Here is a 21,023-nt window from a genome sequence, read left to right on the forward strand (position 1 = left end):
CAACGAGGCCGAGTATGAGGCTGTCATTGCAGGTTTGAAGTTAGCCCTCAAATACGGCGCCCGACGACTCGTCCTCCACTGCGACTCTCAACTCGTTGTTAATCAAGTTACCGGGACTTTCCAAATCAAAGAGCAGAGACTGCAAAGGTACCAGTCGGAAATCCACAAACTGCTACCAGAGTTCGACGAATGCCACCTCGACTAGATACCTAGGGCGCAGAATATTGAAGCAGATGGCCTCGCCAAATTAGGTGCGGCCACCAGGAATATTGGCAAAGAAAATATGGTCACCCTTCTTCACTCCGCAATAAACCACGTCGAGCTACATTCTATAAACCTAACTTGGGACTGGCGTAACCGCTTTGTAGCCTATTTACAGGATGGATCGCTCTCGCAAGACAAAAAAGAAGCCAAAAAACTCCGGGTACAGGCAACCCGATACAACCTAGTAAACCATGATCTCTACAAAAGAACATTCGGCGTCCCCCTAGCCAAATGTCTTAGACCACATCAAACAAGGCGAGTACTGGAAGAAGTAAACGAAGGGCACTGTGGATCCCACATGGGAAATCGCGCCCTCGTTCGATGCCTCATTCGCGCAGGTTACTAATGGCCTACCATGAAAAAATAAGCCGCGGACTATGTCTGAAGGTGCGAGATGTGTCAAAAGTATTCCCCTATGATACATCAAGCAAGGGAACTCCTCCATTCTGTCACTTCGCCATGGCCATTCATAAAATGGGGAATGGACATAGTTGGCCCACTCCCTGCAGGGCGAGGTAAGGTACGTTTTCTTTTGGTTATAACTGACTACTTCTCTAAATGGGTGGAAGCAGGTGCATACACTCAGATATGTGAGCAGGAGGTCATCGCCTTTATATGGAAGAATATTATATGCCGTTTCGACATCCCCAAGGAAATCAGCTGCGACAACGGACCTCAGTTTGTCGGAAAAAGAACGACTGAGTTCTTCGAAAAATGGCACATCAAACAGATACTCTCCACGCCGTATCATCCTTCCGCCAACGGCCAAGCCGAGTCCTCTAACAAAGTGATACTGAACATATTGAAAAATAAGCTCGAGGAAGCTAAAGGGCTATGGCCTGAACTACTACCTGAAGTATTATGGGCATACTGCACTACGCCAAAATCCAGCACGGGGGAAATGACATACTCACTGGTCTACGGGACCGATGCAGTTATACCCGTCGAGGTCGGGGAGCCCAGCTTGAGATACTCCAATGAGAGCGGGGAAGATAACGACAAAAGCAGGCTACAAGACCTAGATGAAGTCGAAGAACGAAGAGACATGGCCCACGTAAGAATGGTAGACCAGAAACAGCAAGTTGGAAGATACTATAACAAGAGAGCCAAGGTGCGATCACTCAAAGTTGGCGACTACGTCCTCAAGGCCAAAACACATGCATCAAAGGATCCAAATGAAGGAAAATTAGGAACAAACTGGGACGGACCGTATAAAATCGTAGCAGTAGCAAACAAAGGGGCATTCCAGCTAGAAATAATGGAGGGAAACCTGCTCCAACACAACTGGAACATCGCCCACAAGTATTTCCACTTCTGAAAGGTGTTACTTAAGTCATACTCTTTTTCCTTCACCCGGGTTTTGTCCCAATCAGGTTTTCCTGGGGAGGTTTTTAACGAGGCAGCAAAGGGGACGCCCTATGGATCGAAACATTGTTCATCACCTTAGCCCACCGATGTGATCTCCGGGTCGAAGTAGTGAAGGGACTACATACAGATGATCTAATCTCCATTGTATGAACGGAATCTAATCTCCATTGTACGAATGGAATCTAATCTTCACTGTATGTACGAAATTTAATCTACAAAACATGAGTTCGACCCCGTTCGAACAGGTCTCCATTAATCGACAGGTGACGTCTTCCTGCGGGAACTATGACGGGATAATACTTCGACGATAGCTCGAAGCAACGTCCCAATGGTCAAGGCCATCGACAAAATATGAGTTCGACCTCATTCGAACTACGATGGGATACTACGACGACAGCTCGAAGCAATATCCCAATGGCCATATAATCTCCATTGTATGTACGAAATTTAACCTACAAAACATGAGTTCGACCTCGTTCGAACAGGTCTCCATTAATCGACAGGTGACGTCTTCCTACGGGAACTACGACGGGATACTACTTCGACGACAGCTCAAAGCAACGTCCTAATGGCTAAGTCCATCGACAAAACATGAGTTCGACCTCGTTCGAACTACGATGGGATACTACGACGACAGCTCAAAACAACATCCCAATGGCCAAGGCCATCGATGAAAATATTAGTTCGACCTCGTTCGAACTACGACGGGATACTACTTTACGACAGTCGAAGCAACATCCCAATGGCCAAGGCCATCGACGAAAATATTAGTTTGACCTCATTCGAACTATGAAGGTATTCTACTTCGACGATAGTCGAAGCAACATCATAATGGCTAAGTCCATCGACGAAAATATTAGTTCGATCCCGTTCGAACTACGACGGGTTACTACTTCGATGACAGTCGAAGCAATCCCAATGGCCAAGGCCATCGATGAAAACATTAGTTCGACCTCGTTCGAACTACGACATGATTCTACTTTGACAACAGTCAAAGCAACATCCTAATGGCCAAGGCCATCGACAAAAATATTAGTTCGACCTCGTTCGAACCACGATGGGATTCTACTTCGACGACAGTTGAAGCAACATCCCAATAGTCACGGGTGTCAATGTCATATGCAACAAACAAAACAAACAAACCGACGAAAGTAAAGTTTACATTGCAGCAAAACATCATTTACATTTGCCCCTACGAACAAGCCCTAGTACGGCCCGTGCCAAAAAATTTCTAAGCAAAAGTGAAATACAAACCAAGACTACACATCATCCCCAGCGGGGTAAGAATCTTCATACCACGAGTCCGAAGAAAGGTGATTCGCGTTATCAGAATTGATACCCTCCCCGTCAGGAGTGAGGGGGTCGTATCCACACGACTCACGAGCTGCATGCGCTTCAGCATGCACCACCTGAACCTCTGCCTCTGTGGACCTGCCCTCGGGGTGAAAAACCTTATACACATTGAGTCGAGCCTCCGTATGGACCCACAACTCATACAAGCGATGAGGCAAGCCCTGGTCAGCTAAGGCACGAGACGTGGAAGGCTGAGAACGTCGATTTGCCTCCGCCGCCCTCAGCGAAGCCATTTCTCCCTGCAATGCGTCCAGCTCCGCCTCTAGCTCCCTAACACGCCCTTCGAGACCTGCGACTTGACGACCGGAAGCTTCCCTCTCCCCAGTAAGTTCCGACCTGGAAATGCAGAGAGTATCCTCCAAAGAAATCGACTCATAAATAGTGGCTGCCAGCTTATCAATGCTGGCGTTCAGCTCGCCCTTGAGCCCGTCGACCTCCGCTGTCTTAGCATTCAACTCGGCGGTCAAGTTGGCCACCTTTAGTTGTAAGTCGGCATTCTCAACCATTACCCCCTGCTCAACTCGAGCTCGTCCTCCTTCGCCTTAAGAAAGGCCTCCAGTTCGCTATTACGGGCGATAGCCCTTACAAGCTCCTCGTCCCTCTCCCTCAGCTCCTCTAGTCTACGCTCCAATTGGTCCTCTCGCTGCTTAAGCCCCTCGCGAAATACCTAGAACTCGAATCCTGATGATAGATGTCAGACATCGCCCGATGTTTAGCACGGTACTACTGATACTTCGATGACATCTTCTTGTAGAGGGTCCTTTTCCATTCACGACGCTCACTCTCCACTTCCAGGATGAGGGTCTGACAAAAGAAAAGGGCAAAGTTAGAAAATAAAATACACAACGTCGACTGTCACACCAACCTCACGACAAAAAGAGAAGAAAAGGGAACCTACCTGCAGGGCCATGCCAACGACCTTCTGAGATAACTCTGCGTCGCTCATCGCTCCAAGCATCTCGCTTTTAGGAGCGGCACATAGAGGAGCAAGGGCCGACGCAACCTGCTCGATGTTCAGGCGCAAGTTGTAGCTCCTCGGGACTACCACATGATTGTCAGACCCATCCATCCTAACCTCCACATGGGTGTGGCGACCCAAAAATTCACTAATATCCTCCAGGTCGATATCCGAACCCGAGCCTTCACCCTCGATACAGGGTCCTCCAACATTAGATGATGCACCACCTTCAACGGAGCGCACTGAACTGGCTTCCGGGCCAATTCCCTCCACTAGGGGAGACCTCCCCAACAAAATGGCATCGGCCATAAATACGGGCACTGGGGCTGTCCGGGATGCTCCGCTGCCGTCAGCATCTGTAGCCACGCCCTTTCCCAGCTCCAACTTTCTCCTTTTTCCTCTCTAACGGCTCGTCACTATTAGAAAAGTCATCAACGGGATGTGAGGCCAGTACCGACAAGGTTTCTCCCCTCGTGGCCACAGTTCGAGACAAATCTCCCAGTTGAGTAAGTTAAGGATGACCCTCCTGAACATACTCGAACAAAATAAATCGCGTGTCCGCAGTGGTAGCGGCTTGTCTAAAAGCAGGAACTGGCGCCCTCCGTCTGGAAGCTCTACGACCTGTCGTCACAAAGGGTTGTACTGTTAAGCAGGGTCGCATGGCCAATAAGTAGTAGAGCAAATATTTACCTGAGGAAACCCTAGGTCCATAACGTTGCACGAAGGCGAGCCAAGTTCGATTTTCCTCCGCATGGGACAACAGGCGAGCTACCCAGTTCTTGAGACCCGCAATGGGGCGAGGCGGACGACCCATAGCTGCGAAACGACGAGTGAGCAAAAGTTACAATAATTACAGAAAAAAGGGGACGTAATGAACGACGATACTTACAAGTTCCATTCCATCGCTCTGGAAATCCGGCAGGGTCGGAAACGACATGTTCGGTCCTGATAAAGAAGTACTTGCGCCAAAACTTACGGCTCGCCCGATCATCCGTCCCAACCACCAACCCTTTTGTACCACGAAGTCTCAAATGCACCATGGTACCCCTGAGGAAGTCAGACATGAATAAGTGCAAAAGATGATGGACGGAGACACTACATTTTGCCAACTCTGCATACTTAGTCAATAGCAGGAGCACCTTAAGCGTGTACGACGAAAGCTAAGCTGGGCAAACCTGATAGAATATGTAGAATTATTCCTCTAGAGGGAAGAGAGGAAGGGTGTAGCCGATCAAGAAAGGATATTCGTAGAAAGCACATTACCCAGGCCTGTGGACGTCAACATAATATTCCCCCGCCAGAATCATCTCTACATGGGCAGGAATACCATACTTCATGCAGAGGGCATCAAGGTGAATCGGCATCGTCTTTGAAAGTATGGGGCTCGGAGTAGAAGGCGGATCTTTGAGGAAATCATTTCGGGATAGGGGATGCCTTGGTAAAAGCGCCGCCACCGTAAGAGGGCTATCACCCTCTTCTACTTCCACTTCTCCGCTGCTGGAAAGAGGCGTTGTGGTTGACGGGGTGACTTCAGGCACCTCTTCTTTAGCACGACGAGACCTTGGCATAGCTTCGTTTAAAGGAGTAGCGACACAAAGGAAGTGAAAAAGAAGAAACTTCCGGCGAAGAACGGAAACGGGAACAAGAAGGTGTAAGAACAAATGAAGAAGACTGAGAGGCTATCAAGAGGGGAGTGGCTAAATTTTTTCAAAAAATCAAACCTTTCATCTATTTATAGTGTTGGATGGCGCCAGAATCGAGGTGGCAGGCCTCAAATCAGCACAAGAATCAAAGCGCAAATTGTCAGGCCTTGCCTCGAAAATTCGCGTAATGATAACGCACGTAAAGCTGACATCACCCCCGGTAGCGTACACTCTATAAGTACTTCGCTGAGTGTGATAACCATCTCTCGTTGACCGCCTTGCAGCGTTCCTACAGTTCAAATTTCTCCCAAAGAAGGCTCGCTCATCGAGGACGCACCCAGTTGCAACCCCGACGAGCGGAGGGACTAACTGTATGGGTATGAATTTGACCGAGCACGACCTGCAGTGAGCACGACATACGGCCGAGCATCTGCGAGTCCACGCCTAGAAGGATACGACCTTGTACTAAAAGAAGGAACAGTACGACCTTGACGGTAGAGTAAGCCCATTTAGTGGACATTAATAATATTCCTTAAATATCTTTGGCAGGTCATTTCTAGGGAGGGGGGTAGAGAGATTCCTCAATATACAAGAGGAATGCGAGCTTTGTAAAAGGGGGGCTCTGGAAAATTCACCAACCTTGAATAAGAAAGGAAATCTACAATTCTCTTCTCTTTATTATTTTCATCCTAGAGTTTATTATTTTCAGCTACGATTTACCCCTTCATCATCGATTGATTTGTTTAAAAAGGTTTTAACATTTTTTGAGTCAAATATTATAGTTACATAAATATTACGACATACTTAGACTACGGTATTTTAGAATTTTTTATTTCTTTCTTAACATTGGTGCCCGATTAAATATATTCATATAAATTAAAAAAAATTAATAAACAAAAACATATAGGAATAAGTAAAGAAGTGGAAATTAGTGGGAACATGAGTCGTGGAGGAAGTGTGTGAGCACATCCTTTTCTTATTATTGCTTCATCCGTCTTCTTTTTTGGTGGGGTTGGACCTAATTAATTCTACTTCTCTTTGCTTTTCTTTTCTTGAATGAATATTGACCAAAGTAACTTTGTCACTTTTCTTCATGTTTACGCCTTTGTACACTACAATATACTCTAATTTTTGGGAGGAATTAAAAAATAGCTAGATTTATAAGTGATCATTCAAAAATAGTCACAGTTTCAAAAGTAATTGAAATTTAGTCATTTTTTTTGTAAAGATAAATTTGAACGAAAATACTACTCAAAATCCAAAAAAATACTCCAGCAAAATATACTAGAGTTCCAGTATATTGTACTGGAACTCCGGTATATTTATTATACTGGAACTCCAATCTAATATACTGTAGTTCCAGTATAATACCGGTCCAACATAATATACTGGAGCTTGGAGCACTCCAGTATATTATACTGGAACAACAAAGTATATCGGTCCAGCATAATATGCTGGAAGTTCATACACAGGTGCACCAAACTCCAGTATAGTATACTGGACCGGTCTTTGTTGCGGAAAAATAGTGGATATTTTTCAATGACTTAGCAAACGCTGGCTATTTTTGAATGACCAATCCGAAAACTGGCTAGACCGTGCTATTTTAACTAATTTTTGTTAAATAGTTTGAATTTTATGGGTTCGACCTATAGTATTACATTCATTTTAACCTCGCTTATTCTAAATATTGAACTCGCTCCTATCTAATACCATGTAAAAATTAAAGCATCCTTACCTTGTGAAAAATGTAAATTTATAGAAAATAATGTACATATGTGAAAGTATACATGGAATTGCAAAGTCAATTAGTTATGCCTGGAACTTAATTAGTTAAGAATTTCTTACTGCCGGTAGGTTTAAGAATACAGAAGTCAATTTTGAGATGTTTTCTTTTTGTCCCGTCAAGGTGCCTCAAGTTAGACTAATAGAAAAATTAAAGTATATTGTATTAAGGGAAGAATTACATATAGCCACATTTTATGATATTTTTTACTAATGTTTTAGGCAAGCATGCGAGTGTACTTTTTATACTTCACACATGTATTATATTTCTATACATTAATTATACTCCCTCTGTCCCAATAATTTATTTGACAGCGCCCGAATTTTGAGAGTCAAACAAGTTATTTTTTTACAGTAATTTTTTTATATACTTTTTAAATATTTTAAATTATTAATTATTATAACTTATAATACTTCTTACATAGTTTTCATATATATTTAAATTTTATTTCGAAAATTTTTAAAAATTTATGTTCAAATATAAATCAAAATTAAAAAGTTTAAATCTTGAAAAGTAAAAAGTATAGCATTGGGGAATACATTTTTCTTTTTCAGTGGGGACGCTTAATTTTTTCATGAGTAGATCAAAATCGTTGGAAGTATACCTAACGGTCCTAACCCATGTACAGAACACTGTCCAAAAACGGCTGTGGCAAGTTCTCACTGGGCAGCTATAGTCAGCAGGGAGTTTTTTTTGGTTTCCACCCGGTGTTTGGTACCCGCATTGAAGCCTAATTATATCCGGGTTTGCGCTGCATAGGACCTTATTTCGGGGGAAGCGCTTCCTACCAAGGATTTTTTCATACCCAGGGTTCGAACCCGAGACCTCTGATTAAGGGAGGAGTAGTCTCATCCACTGCACCACATCCTTTGGTGCTGTCAGCATGGAGTTAGAAGCTAAGATACGACAAATTAAAACACAAGCTGCGAATGATGCCAATCACTCAATTAATTGCTACAGACATTCAGAAGGAAGGTTATCGGCAATGGGAGCTTGGAGAAGTAGTGGGGACGCAAACACAATGTGGTCGACGACGGCGGACTGTATAAGAAAGGCGGCGAGAGAGGTGTTAGGGATATCTACGGGCCACAATGGTGGCCACAAAGGAGATTGGTGGTGGAATGCAGTTGTCCAAGGTAAAGTGGAAGCAAAGAAGGCGGCTTACCTGCGGTTAGTAGGGAGCACTGACGAGGAGGAGAAGAGAGAGAACAGTCAAAGGTATAAGGTAGCTAGGAAAGAGGCGAAGATGGCAGTGACGGAGGCTAAGACGACAGCTTTTGCTCGTCTGTATGAGGAACTAAGGAACAAAGGTGGGGAGAAGAAGTTATTCCGACTCGCTAAGGCGAGAGAGAGGACAACTCGGGATCTGGACCAAGTGAGGTGCATAAAAGATGATGACGGCAAAGTTTTGATGGGAGATGACCAGATTAAGAGGAGGTGGCAGACCTACTTTCATAAACTTCTAAGTGAAGAAGGGGATCAGGATATTATACTTGGGGAATCGAGGAATGCCGACAGTCACCATGAAGTAAGTAATTGTAGGGACATTGAGATCGATGAAGTCATGGAGGCAATGCGTAAGATGAGAAGGGGCAGAGCTACCGGACCAGACGAAATTCCGGTTGAACTGTGGAGATGTGTGGGTAGAGCAGGCGTGGAATGGCTTACTGCATTGTTTAGTGTTATATTCAAGACTAATAGGATGCCTGAAGAGTGGAGGTGGAGTACAATGGTCCCATTGTATAAGAACAAAGGTGATGTCCAGAGCTGTAACAACTATAGGGGCATCAAATTACTAAGTCATACCATGAAAGTTTGGGAGAGAGTGGTAGATGAGAGTGCGAAGGACGGTGTCTATTTCAGACAACCAGTTCGGGTTCATGCCGGGGCGATCTACCACAGAAGCTATCCACCTTATTAGGAGGATGGTGGAACAGTATAGGGATAGGAAGAAGGATCTACACATGGTGTTTATTGATCTGGAGAAAGCGTACGATAGGGTTCCTAGGGAGGTCTTATGGAGCTGCTTAGAGGATAAAGGGGTCCCGGTTGACTATATTAGGGTGATTAAAGACATGTATGCTGGAGCTAAGACTCGGGTTAGGACAGTAGGAGGCGACTCTGAACACTTTCCAGTTATTACGGGGTTGCACCAAGGGTCTGCGCTCAGCCCATTCCTATTTGCCCTGGTGATGGATGCACTGACTCATCATATTCAAGGGGAGGTGCCATGGTGCATGCTATTTGCTGATGACATTATTCTAATTGACGAGACACGAGGCGGCGTCAACGAGAGGCTAGAGATTTGGAGACATGCTCTTGAGTCTAAAGGTTTCAAGTTGAGCAGGACGAAGACGGAATACCTCGAGTGCAAATTTGGAGTTGAGCCGACGGAAGCGGGAGTTGAAGTGAGGCTTGACTCTCAAGTCATTCCCAAGAGGGGTAGTTTCAAGTACCTTGGATCGGTTATTCAGGGGATCGGGGAGATTGACGAGGATGTCACACACCGTATAGGGGTGGGGTGGATGAAGTGGAGGTTAGCGTCGGGAGTCTTGTGTGACAAGAAAGTGTCACCGTTACTAAAAGGTAAGTTTTATAGAGCAGTGGTTAGGCCTGCCATGTTATATGGAACTGAATGTTGGCCGGTAAAGAACTCACACATCCAGAAGATGAAAGTAGCAGAGATGAGGATGTTGAGGTGGATGTGCGGGCATACAAGGATGGATAAGATTAGGAATGAAGATATTCGAGAGAAGGTGGGTGTGGCCCCCATGGAGGACAAGATGCGGGAAGTAAGACTCAGATGGTTCGGGCACATTCAGAGGAGGAGCACTGATGCACCGGTGAGGAGGTGTGAGCGACTGGCTGTAGTGGGCACGCGGAGAGGTAGAGGGCGACCTAAGAAGTATTGGGGAGAGGTGATCAGACAGGACATGACGCGACTTAGGATTACTGAGGACATGGCCCTTGACAGGGAATTATGGAGGTCGAGCATTAAGGTTGTAGGTTAGGGAAAGTTGTGAATATTTCTACAGCACAATAGAGTGAGACTAGCCAGTTAGGAGTTAGACTAAGAATGTCATTGGTCGTCTATTGATGCAGGGCTTTACCTGCTAGTTTTACTATACCAGCCATCTATTTCGTATTTCGTATTCTGTATTTCATATCTCTTATATTGCTGTTATTTTATTATGCATTTTTATGGTACTAATATATCGGCTCCTGTTGCTTTTTGAGCCGAGGGTCTCCTGGAAACAGCCTCTCTACCCTTCGGGGTAGGGGTAAGGTCTGCGTACATATTACCCTCCCCAGACCCACCTGTGGGATTATACTGGGTCGTTGTTGTTGTTGTTGTTGTTGTAGACATTCAGACATAAATAAATAAATAAAAAATACTAGTACATTTTAACTCAAACACATTACCACCGAACATGAAAAATCAGCAGCAAAGCATGTGTATAGTAATATTATATGTGTATGTATACAATATGCATGTGTGTATATTTTTATGTATTGATGATCAAGCTCAATTAAATAGGGCTTAGATAAGGATTTTACGTAATTAAAATGCTAAGGAAAACATTATTTGCAAAAAGCTAGCAGAAGTGGGTATTGGCAACCCACCTGATATCCTAATAAGTGAGAATACTAGAGTAAGAGTGCCTGATATTGCAATTTGCATATGCAAAGAGAGGCGGACCTATTTTATAGAATGAGGGGTAACCGGCGCCCGTAAAATTTGGCAATTTTTTTTTCATGTACATATGTATATATCTTTAAAAATATAATATATTAGTAGTGACACCTTACATACAAATAAAATTTTTGTTGAATGCAAATATGCATCCGCTACTTTTATATACTGGAAATCGTCCTAGTACTTCTAATTTTAAATTTCGTGCTATATGATCCTTTTTACATCATATAGTTAAATTGACATAAGTATATTACGGTGGTAGTATAAAAATTATTTTTATAAGGTGAGTGTATGTTATTAGTTTTTCTTTTTATTGGAGCTACTTTTCAACGAAGAAGTTGTGCTCTTTTTGAATAGTAGAAGCTTCGTCGTTTCATGAAGTTTTAATTTCTTTAGTTAGAACTCTTTTGACGAGGAACTTTATGTCATACATGCAAATGGACGGACAGTTTTTTTCCCTATGTCCTTTTCTTCTTTCATTTTCCAAAACTTTTTTAATTGAAATTCATATTAGTATAGCCACACAATTATGATACAAAAGGCAACATCTATGGCCTGAAAATCCTGCAAACTGATAAGGTATCGTACACTATGATAACCACCATTCATTAACTCTTCTATAAGAATGTATTTTTGGTATTCATAGCCACGTACAGACTTGCACTTATTGTGTTTGACGAGTCAAAGAAACGTGAAAATAGGAAATATATACTTCTAGTAGAAAAAGACATTTGCCTAAACATGTTGCAAGTGGGATGCGTCCTCTTTATTTTGGTTTGTAACGGTAGCTCGTCGGTATAACGAATATTTTGTAATTATCAGATCATTAAAAGAATTTTTACAATTAATTCTTTTAAAAATTTGGGATTCATAATCTTAATAATAAAACATATTATTTGTTATAATACGTATATATAGTGACCTAATGGTTTAAAGAATATTCAAGCTGGCGACAGGGGTGGAGGTAGTGTAGTAGCTACAGGTTCGAATGAACTTCATAGCTTTTGCTTAAGCCTTGTATTTGTATTAGAAAATTCATTAAATAAGTAAAAATATTTAATTGTGAACTAAATAAGTATAACGAGTTAGGATTAAGTGAATAGATCAGAAACCTTAACTTTCAAATCCTGGCTCCGCCTCTAGCGGACTATACACATAACTTAAACTCGTAAGGAATATATCCTTGTTTCATTTGTATCCTGTTAATGGAAACAACACTCAATGATAAGATTCTACATGGAATGGGACTGCCTCAAACTAAACCGTTGATTAAAGTGCTACGAGTCTAACATTACAAAAGTAAACTTCATCTATAGAATGTCCGGTTTTCTTTAATATAATTTTCACTGCCCCATAAATGTCATAACCTTATTCAATATGAAATTAGGAATAATTTAAGGTATACAAATTGGCTTCTTAAGTTTATCTCTTCTTTTCTTATGTTTTCCTTATCATGTAATTTTTTCTAAACACTGGGTTTGATAATTCGAAGAAGATATATCTCCAGCATATAAACAAGTCAAAAGATAAATTTTGGAGCCAGTATAATCCTTAGGAGTTGAGAATTATCACAACAAATTTAGACATAAATTATTTAACAAACTCTTGTACCTATTTAGCCTCAAGTATATATGGACAGAAGTCTGAGAACATTCATAACGCCAAATTGAAACCAATACCAACTGACTTACTTTTTGCCACAAAAATGAATTCTCAAATTCTTTCCAGCTAAAATGTTTTCAATCTTTTTTCTCAGAAGTTGATCTTCTAACTCATCATCTTAAATTAGTGCCATCTTTTGGTGGAAGATAGGGTTTTACTGGACTGGAAATAAGTAACATAACGGCATACAACTTCAACGTTTGATGTATAGTGTTATTGTCTAGGTGGGACTGTTATTTGAACTTCAAATACCATTATAAATTTTTTAAAAACTATACTTAATGCTTTAAATATTACAATTTTATCTAATATCAAACTATTTATATCAAACATAATTTAGCTCTCAAATGATATAAAGTTAGTCTGTTAAATTTGACTTGATAGGATTGTTATCTTATTTTACTTAAGTATATTTACCTTGATTATTTATTAATTTGTTTATCAGATCATTGTTTATTTTGTAAAAAAGTAAGAAAATAACAAATATAAAAAAACCTAAGATAAACTAAAGAAAACTTTCCCCAAAAGACCAACTCACGGCCAACACCTAGCTAATTTCCCAATAACAAGTCTACTTCATCCATAAGTACTATTTTCAGTAACACTTTTATTATGTTCTTTTTACTAAAATAACTTGTAACTTTATGCTAAAAATAAAAATAAAGTAAAGAAAGGCATAAAAGTCTGTCCAAAAAGTGTTGGGCTACAATCTACATGCCATAGTAAACCATTAAATCATGCATATTGGCGGTGAGTAGCAATCGTAAAAATTGCACGGCGTTATATTTGGTCGCCCCCATTTAACGTATACTTATTTTTTAAATTTTTTTTAACTTATACCCACTTTTTAAATAACTTCAGCCTCCTTTCTCCTCCTACGTTTTCTATTTCTTTTAATGTAGAAGCTAAGAGCTAACAATCCCAAGTCTTGATACCAAAATCAGTAGGGGAAGCAGGACTTTGAACTTTAGGCTCTGTTCCAAACAGAACCATTTCCTCACTCAAAAGAAGAGCAAGTTTAATACCTTTTAATTTCAACTTATCATCTACTAATAAAGTTGACTGCTTTCTGTCCATATAAGTGATTAGATTTCCGCAGTTTTTATCATAGCCAAAAGGGTTGCCAAAAGTGAACATTTGTTTGCCGTCAAGAATGGATTTTGGGCTATTAATTCCAGCTTCAACTACATCAGATAAGCTTCTGTGAGAAATCCATTGAAAATTCTTAGAGAAATGGGTGGGCTTGTATGATTTTTGGTGGGAGATATTGGAAATGAAGTAGTGTTGTCAGCCATAAGACCTTGATGTTTGCTGCTCACTGCTCTTTTTGAATTGTTCCTCAGCATCGTCATTAACATTTAACAGCTCTTTCTCAGAAAAATAAGAAGTTTAAAAGAAGATGGATAAGCTACGAAAATAAAAAGTTTGCCAGTTACAAAGACAAAAACTTCAGCTCTAGAGCTGAAGTTCGCCAGTTACAAAACAAAAACTTTAGCTCTAGAGCTGAACTTCAGGTCCGGCTACTAGAATGCTGAAGTTTTGCGTGATTGCCTTTGCTACTCAGCCCCGTGTGCTGAAGTTATGCGAAAAAGCGGGTACGTTTGCAATTCTTTTTGTAAAGCAGGCACAAGTTAAAATGTGACAGAAAAAGCGGGTATAGATGCAAATGCCCCGTAGCAATCCACACGGTTAAATCAGAAAAGAGCTCTACCCAATATCAACCTTGTAAGATCGGCTTAGGTATAGTTTAAATCGAAACGAATTTATTCTTGGTTATTTACAATTATATCCTTAAATTACACAAATATTTAAGGGCGTAAAAGTCGATCAATATTTTAGTCGTTCAATATTTAGCATAAAATATTCGTGCTTTTATAATATATATATATATATATATATATATATATATATATATATATATATATATATATATATACTATATTAAAACTGAAAACTCCTTAAGCTAAAAGTCAAATTACATTTTTACCCTTTTTATCTTAAGACCCTATTTAATTACCAAAAGAAAAACCTATAAAGCACTTAAGAAACGGTGGCAACTTTTGATTTTGAAGAAACCATTTCAGTTTGGAAGAAGCATGAAATGTTATGAACCAATAATTCTCTTTATTTCATTGGCTAGAAACATAGTTTCACTCTTCGCTATACAAATGAATCAAAGAGGCACTTCTTGACCATACATTGGTGTAGCAAAGTAAAAGATTATATATTTGACAAGAACATTGTTTGGTAGAACCGTTGCTTCATTTGCATGAATAAGGTCCTCCTCGTCGAGTTTGACACTTGCTGACTCACATGACTTACTATTAAATTGAACTTCCTCGCTACATCTATGTTGTTATAGTGACGAAGATATTCATTCATTTCAGTTAACTCGTGAATGGACTCGCCGTATCCTGGAGTTAATCATTCAAGTATCTTTTCTTTTTCAATGAGAATTTGATTGGCTATAGGTGATTCTATATAGAGGTTCTGAAACTTTCGTAAGTGCTATTGGATATTTAGATGATTGTATAAACTTATATAAAAGTGAGATATTGACCAAGGAAGTTGGAGAATCTCATTTCTGCCAAAAAGAAAGTAATAGGAATAGGACGCAAAGCCCTTATGGACCTCAACATATGGATTACTGTATAGTCAAAGAGATGACATCAAAATTTTAAAGTAAACAAGAAGAATGCGACAAAATCGGGTTCTATTTCTTCTCTTTTTTACTTATTTTTAATCATCCTCCATTATTTGTAATTTTGAAGAAATGAAATACATGTTAGGATAGTAGATATCTCATATATATTGTCTTCGATCTACTGTACGTCACCGATCGCATACTCATTCTAAAGGTATAAAGATAAAGTTGTATGGTCATGGTGTTGTGTGATGTTGTCAGTGCTTTGAAATACCTATGACAATTCCAATTATTAGAATTTTGCCGTTGGCCTGGCTTGAAAATTATATGAATTCGGTCTTATAAACAGAGATAAAATATAGTGGTAATCTCTGTCTCATGAAATATTTTCACAAAAATGGAGAATATAGTCTAAATAATTTTCCCAATAATTCATTTTATAGGGTGCAAAAGTATAATAGTACTATTGAATAAAAAGAAGAAGAAGAAAACGAGTACAACTTCTCATAACTTGTCAGAGGGATGATTTATATTGCTAATCCAATGTGCGATGATCTTGAGATTCATGCTAAATATAGGGATGACATTTTTAATATGATTATCTTGAAGCCGAATAAATAAAAAAAACAAAAAACTATCATAACTATGTTAAAAAGATCATGGTTATTTTAAATTGAGGGATGATAAATATTTTTTTCGGAAGAATCATATCTATAATTGAAACTTGATTTATTGTTTTGGGATCATGAGATTAAATAACATTTATACTTTTATATTATTCTAAAATTGATGACCTTTTGTGAATTTGTTGTCTTTTGAGAGAGAAGCATAATTTATTACACCGTTTGTCCTAATTTATGCGATGCACATTTTATATATAGAAATAATATTACCTTTAAACTTTTTATTTCACCCTTAGTAGTAGCATACGTGTTTGACTCCTTTCATCGTTTCCTTGCTATGTATTTGATTGAATATTGACAAGTGGGTTTGGTATATATGACGAACAACAGTATCTGAAAAAATGTTTTGTGCAAAATGTTTTGTCTGAAGAGTATTTTCATGAAAAAATGTTAATCGATATTACGTTAGAGAGTGAATAATATGATTGTTAAAAAGTATTTAATTAATTAGAGATCGATAATAAGGTTAGAAAATCAGATACTGTCTTGATACAAAATTTTAAGTATTAACAATTAATTGATAATAATGCATAATTATTGGTTGGAGTAGTGATACAAAGTTAAGAATTGAGATATTTGTGAATAAAAATGAATTTTGCCTAAAAATAAGGAAACTGTTATAAAACAATAAAAGAAGAAAAGAATATTGCAGAGAAAAGTAGAGAGAAGATTTTTATTGATTTTGGAGTCAATTACAATGGAATAGAACCCCTTTATTTATAAGGAAAAAGTGACTTAACCACCAAGTAACAAACCCTTAAATCTCTCTAAAATATAGACATTTTACCTTAAATAGAATTTTATTTATAACACTCCCCCTTGAATATCTATTCAACAGATAATGTGCCTCGTTAAAACCTTAACTAACATAAAACCCAGTGGGAAAAAAATTCTAATAAAGGAAAAAGAGTACACATATTTAGAAATAAGTCTTTTGGTTGCCTCATTAAAAACCTTGCAAGGAAAACCCAGTGGGACAAAACCTTGTAAGGAAAAAAGAGTACAACGCATATTAACTCCCCCTGATGAGAGCATCAATTTACATCTTTTCGCATCTCAATCTTGTGCACTAGCTTCTTGAAGGTTGACATCGGTAGAGATTTGGTGAACAAATCAGCCATATTATCACTTGAATGAATATGTTGCAACTTGAAATCACCATTCTTGTATATATGTAATTTCTTCATATAATGTCGTGGAATAACCTTTTCAATATCTCCATAGAGGTAAAAATTTCCGCTATCACATTATCATGCTTATAGTTATAGCAAGATACATATGTGCATAAGTTACACTTATCATATGGTACTTCAGGACCAAGAATTGTATATGCTTCAAGCGATTTAAATCCTTCAAGGATTGTCATATAAGTCATATAATAGACTTTAATTAGATGCATATCAAGTTTTCATGTCATGCTAGACAAATAAGATATCGAAAACTAATTGTTACCATTGACTTTATATTTTCAAGTGTTTGAACTACATGTCCAAAACTACATGTCTTTCATATGAAACCAATTCTATTTGAATTGTGTCTCTTCTATTTTTGCCAATATTTTTGTGTCTGTATTCGACAAACTTAAGATCCTCATCTATACTTAGCGCTATCATAGATGTCGTCGACGAACATTTTATATCGGTTCCAATATTTTTTCATAAAGACATGATATAGAGATCTCTTCATTCATACTTCCAAGTACCTAACCTCTCCTGAGATTTTATGAAGTATTATGTCATGTGATCTTCTAGATCACTTGCCTCCTTTATTATGATCATTTGCTTATCTTCTTTATCAAAAAGTTTATTTGAAACCGATTTGTCTTTATGCTTTAAGCGTACCATAGACTTTGTTCTTCTAGGACTTAATAGGAGCATTTACAATGAGAATATAGTTACTTTCTTTGGGTCAGTAAATGCGTCTGGCATGCTTTGCAATATATTGCAAATGAATTATCCTTTTATAAACTTCAAGTTCATATTATTTTATTCGAGGATCTAGATGTACGCATGATGATTCATTCCACATAACTTTTTCTCAACTGTTTATCATGTATCCCTCTCATGTTAGAAAAACTAGCTTGTTTCCTCAACTTTGAGAACCTATCTTTGTGCGTTATGGTGTTAATCAAAATATACACCGCACATCAATAATAATAAGATAGGATTATCTGGTTCCTGACCCTGACCACTTGTGAGGGGAGAATGTAATATACTTTCGTATATAACGTATATCAAACTGATATAAACAACTTTGTTCTCATAAGTAATAGTTTAGATATTAAGTGGAAGCACTCAATAAATTATTTTGCTAAACCAACTGTGATGTAAACCGACTTATCAAGATGAACTTTCTTGATTAGAAAATCTGAAAGTTATGCTCTAAATTAAATTACTAAACAAGTTACCTCACAAACACCAAGTTGCAGGTTAATAATAATCGCACTTGTAACCATCTCATAGATGCATCATATGTGGTATACATGGCAGGTGAATGAGCCCATATTCACTTTTGATATTTCCAGCATTCACGAGATTCAATCCCAAGTTTAGTTAGTCTATTAATTAATAAGAACAAGCAATATAAGAGAATTCATAAAGAACTTTCTAGTTCTTTAATATTTACCCAATGTGAATTCTCTTTTATTTTTGCACATCATACTTAAATTAACATGGCTAATGTTGATACCCAATTTTTCTCTCATATATTTCAAATATGCATATATACTTTCAAAATAGTGCATGAGCATCATCAAGTATTTTTCCTAATTTTTTTCATAATTTTTAAAGATTTTTTTTATCAATTTATTCTCATATTTTATTGTATAAATAATCATTAATTGCATCACAAATTATTTTTATGATGATTTTATCATCTAACTTCATCATTTATATCAATATTAAGCCTTAAATATTTTTGATGCATTTATTATAATTATATTTGCATCTTTAGGCTAAAATTGTATATTTTGCAATAATAGCCCTTATATACTTATGATTACTTTATTTATGCAAAAAAATAAATTTTTATTCTATTATAGTATCAAATAATTATTGTTAACCATTTTTATGCACAAATAATTTTTACTATTTTATTTATCATTTTTACAAATTATTTTATTAATTAAAAATTGGTATTTAACTATTAGCCCTAAATTACCCTATTTTTCAGACCTAGGCTACCCAAACCAGCCCAAATTACCCAGCCCAACACCTAAAATGCCTAACCCAGTCCGCCAGCCCAAATCAAGTAACCCAATTACCCATACCCATTCATTAAATCCGGACCGTTGATTAAAATTGATTAACGGCCCACGACTAATGCCCCATTCCCTTATATCCCTCCTCTCTACCCTAATCCCCACTTCTCAAAGACCGTCGCCCTCAAACTCCACTCCTTTCTTCTACTCTGAAACCCTAGGCGCCGTCACCCATAATCTTTCTTCAATTCCAATCAGATATGGAATCCCTTGACAATTTTCTTACCTTATCGGTCGTATCTCACTACTGGCTACTCGATTATGGTATTGTTTAGTAGCTTGCCTAATATGGCAAGCTAATCTCTCCATTTTCGGATGAAATCTGGTTTGAATCCTCCCCTTGTCTCATCTGTGTTTGTCTTCCCTCTCTCTATGTACGAATCTCTGAGATTTTCTTTGTTCTAATTTACCCTAAATATTAGGGTTTAGATCTTTTATAGATATGTTTCAACTTTGGCGGGGCCATACGGTATGGCGGAATAGAAATGGGCTTAGTGCCCGGAGCCAAATCAATGCAAAAGTCAATATCCCTGTCGGGTGGCATTGTAAGGCCCCGTGAAATTTTTACTCAAAAACCCGAAATCTCGTAATGTCAAGTCAGGAATATGTTTTAGAAATTTATAAGAATAAGCTCGCCGCGGTTCAGACTTTTTGGATTGATCTGTGCATCAAAAATTTAAGGAAAAATATTTTTCAGAAGAGCGCATTTCTGCGGCCCATTATGCCGCCGCATAGTTGCCGCAAAGTGAGGCAGAATGTTGGCTAATTTTGAGGACAACTATGCGGCTGTCACGACCCCGGTTCTCCCTCTGTGAACCATCGTGATGGAACCTAGTCCTCTACGACTAGGTAAGCCTAAATTGTGGAAGATAAACCAAAGTGTGAAATAAGAACAAACAAAATGAAGAGTGATAAAACCGTGTTTAAAAGTGCCGCTCAGCATACACAATATTTAACTCTCAAACCAATACATATTTCCAAGACCCGGAAACCCATGAATCACAAGCTAAGGATCATTACACAGTACTCTAACTCCAGAATGTCTAACAAGAACAGAAATATAGAAGGGCTAATACTTAAAAACGAGAATAGAAAGGGACTCCTCGGTCTACGGACGCGGCAGATATACCTCGAAGTCGCTGGAGCAGTCCCCTCGCCTCAACGGTGATAGGACTGAGTCACAGTACCTGGATCTGCACATGAAAAACATGCGCAGAAGGGGCATGAGTACACCACAACAGTACTCAATAAGTTCCAAGCCTAACCTCGGTCGGGTAGTGACGAGAAAGGTCAGGGCCCTACTGAGATAAAATAAGAAATATAAGACATGACAGTATAAGATAAGCAATACAGTTGAAAACTAACGAAAGGAATTTAATACAGGAAAAACAAGGAATTCAATAACTAGAACAAAGGCAAAAACAATCACAAGGAAATAACCGGGGATCTCTTAGTATCCCGAGGATCTCTTAGTACCCTGAATATATGCCAGGGATCTCTTGGTATCCTCAATATATACTAGGGATCTCTTGGTATCCCGAGGATCTCTCGATATCCTCAATATGTGCTAGGGATCTCTTGGTATCCTCAATATAAGCGCCAGGGATCTCTCGGTATCCCGCACCTCAGTTCAAATCATAAATACGTACAGGGGATCTCCCGGGATGCCGTCCCGTAGTCCCAAAGTAAAACACACAGCAGTAACACAA

The sequence above is a fragment of the Nicotiana sylvestris genome, chromosome 9 (genome assembly GCF_000393655.2).
Source record: "Nicotiana sylvestris chromosome 9, ASM39365v2, whole genome shotgun sequence".
NCBI classification, from domain to species: Eukaryota; Viridiplantae; Streptophyta; class Magnoliopsida; order Solanales; family Solanaceae; genus Nicotiana; species Nicotiana sylvestris.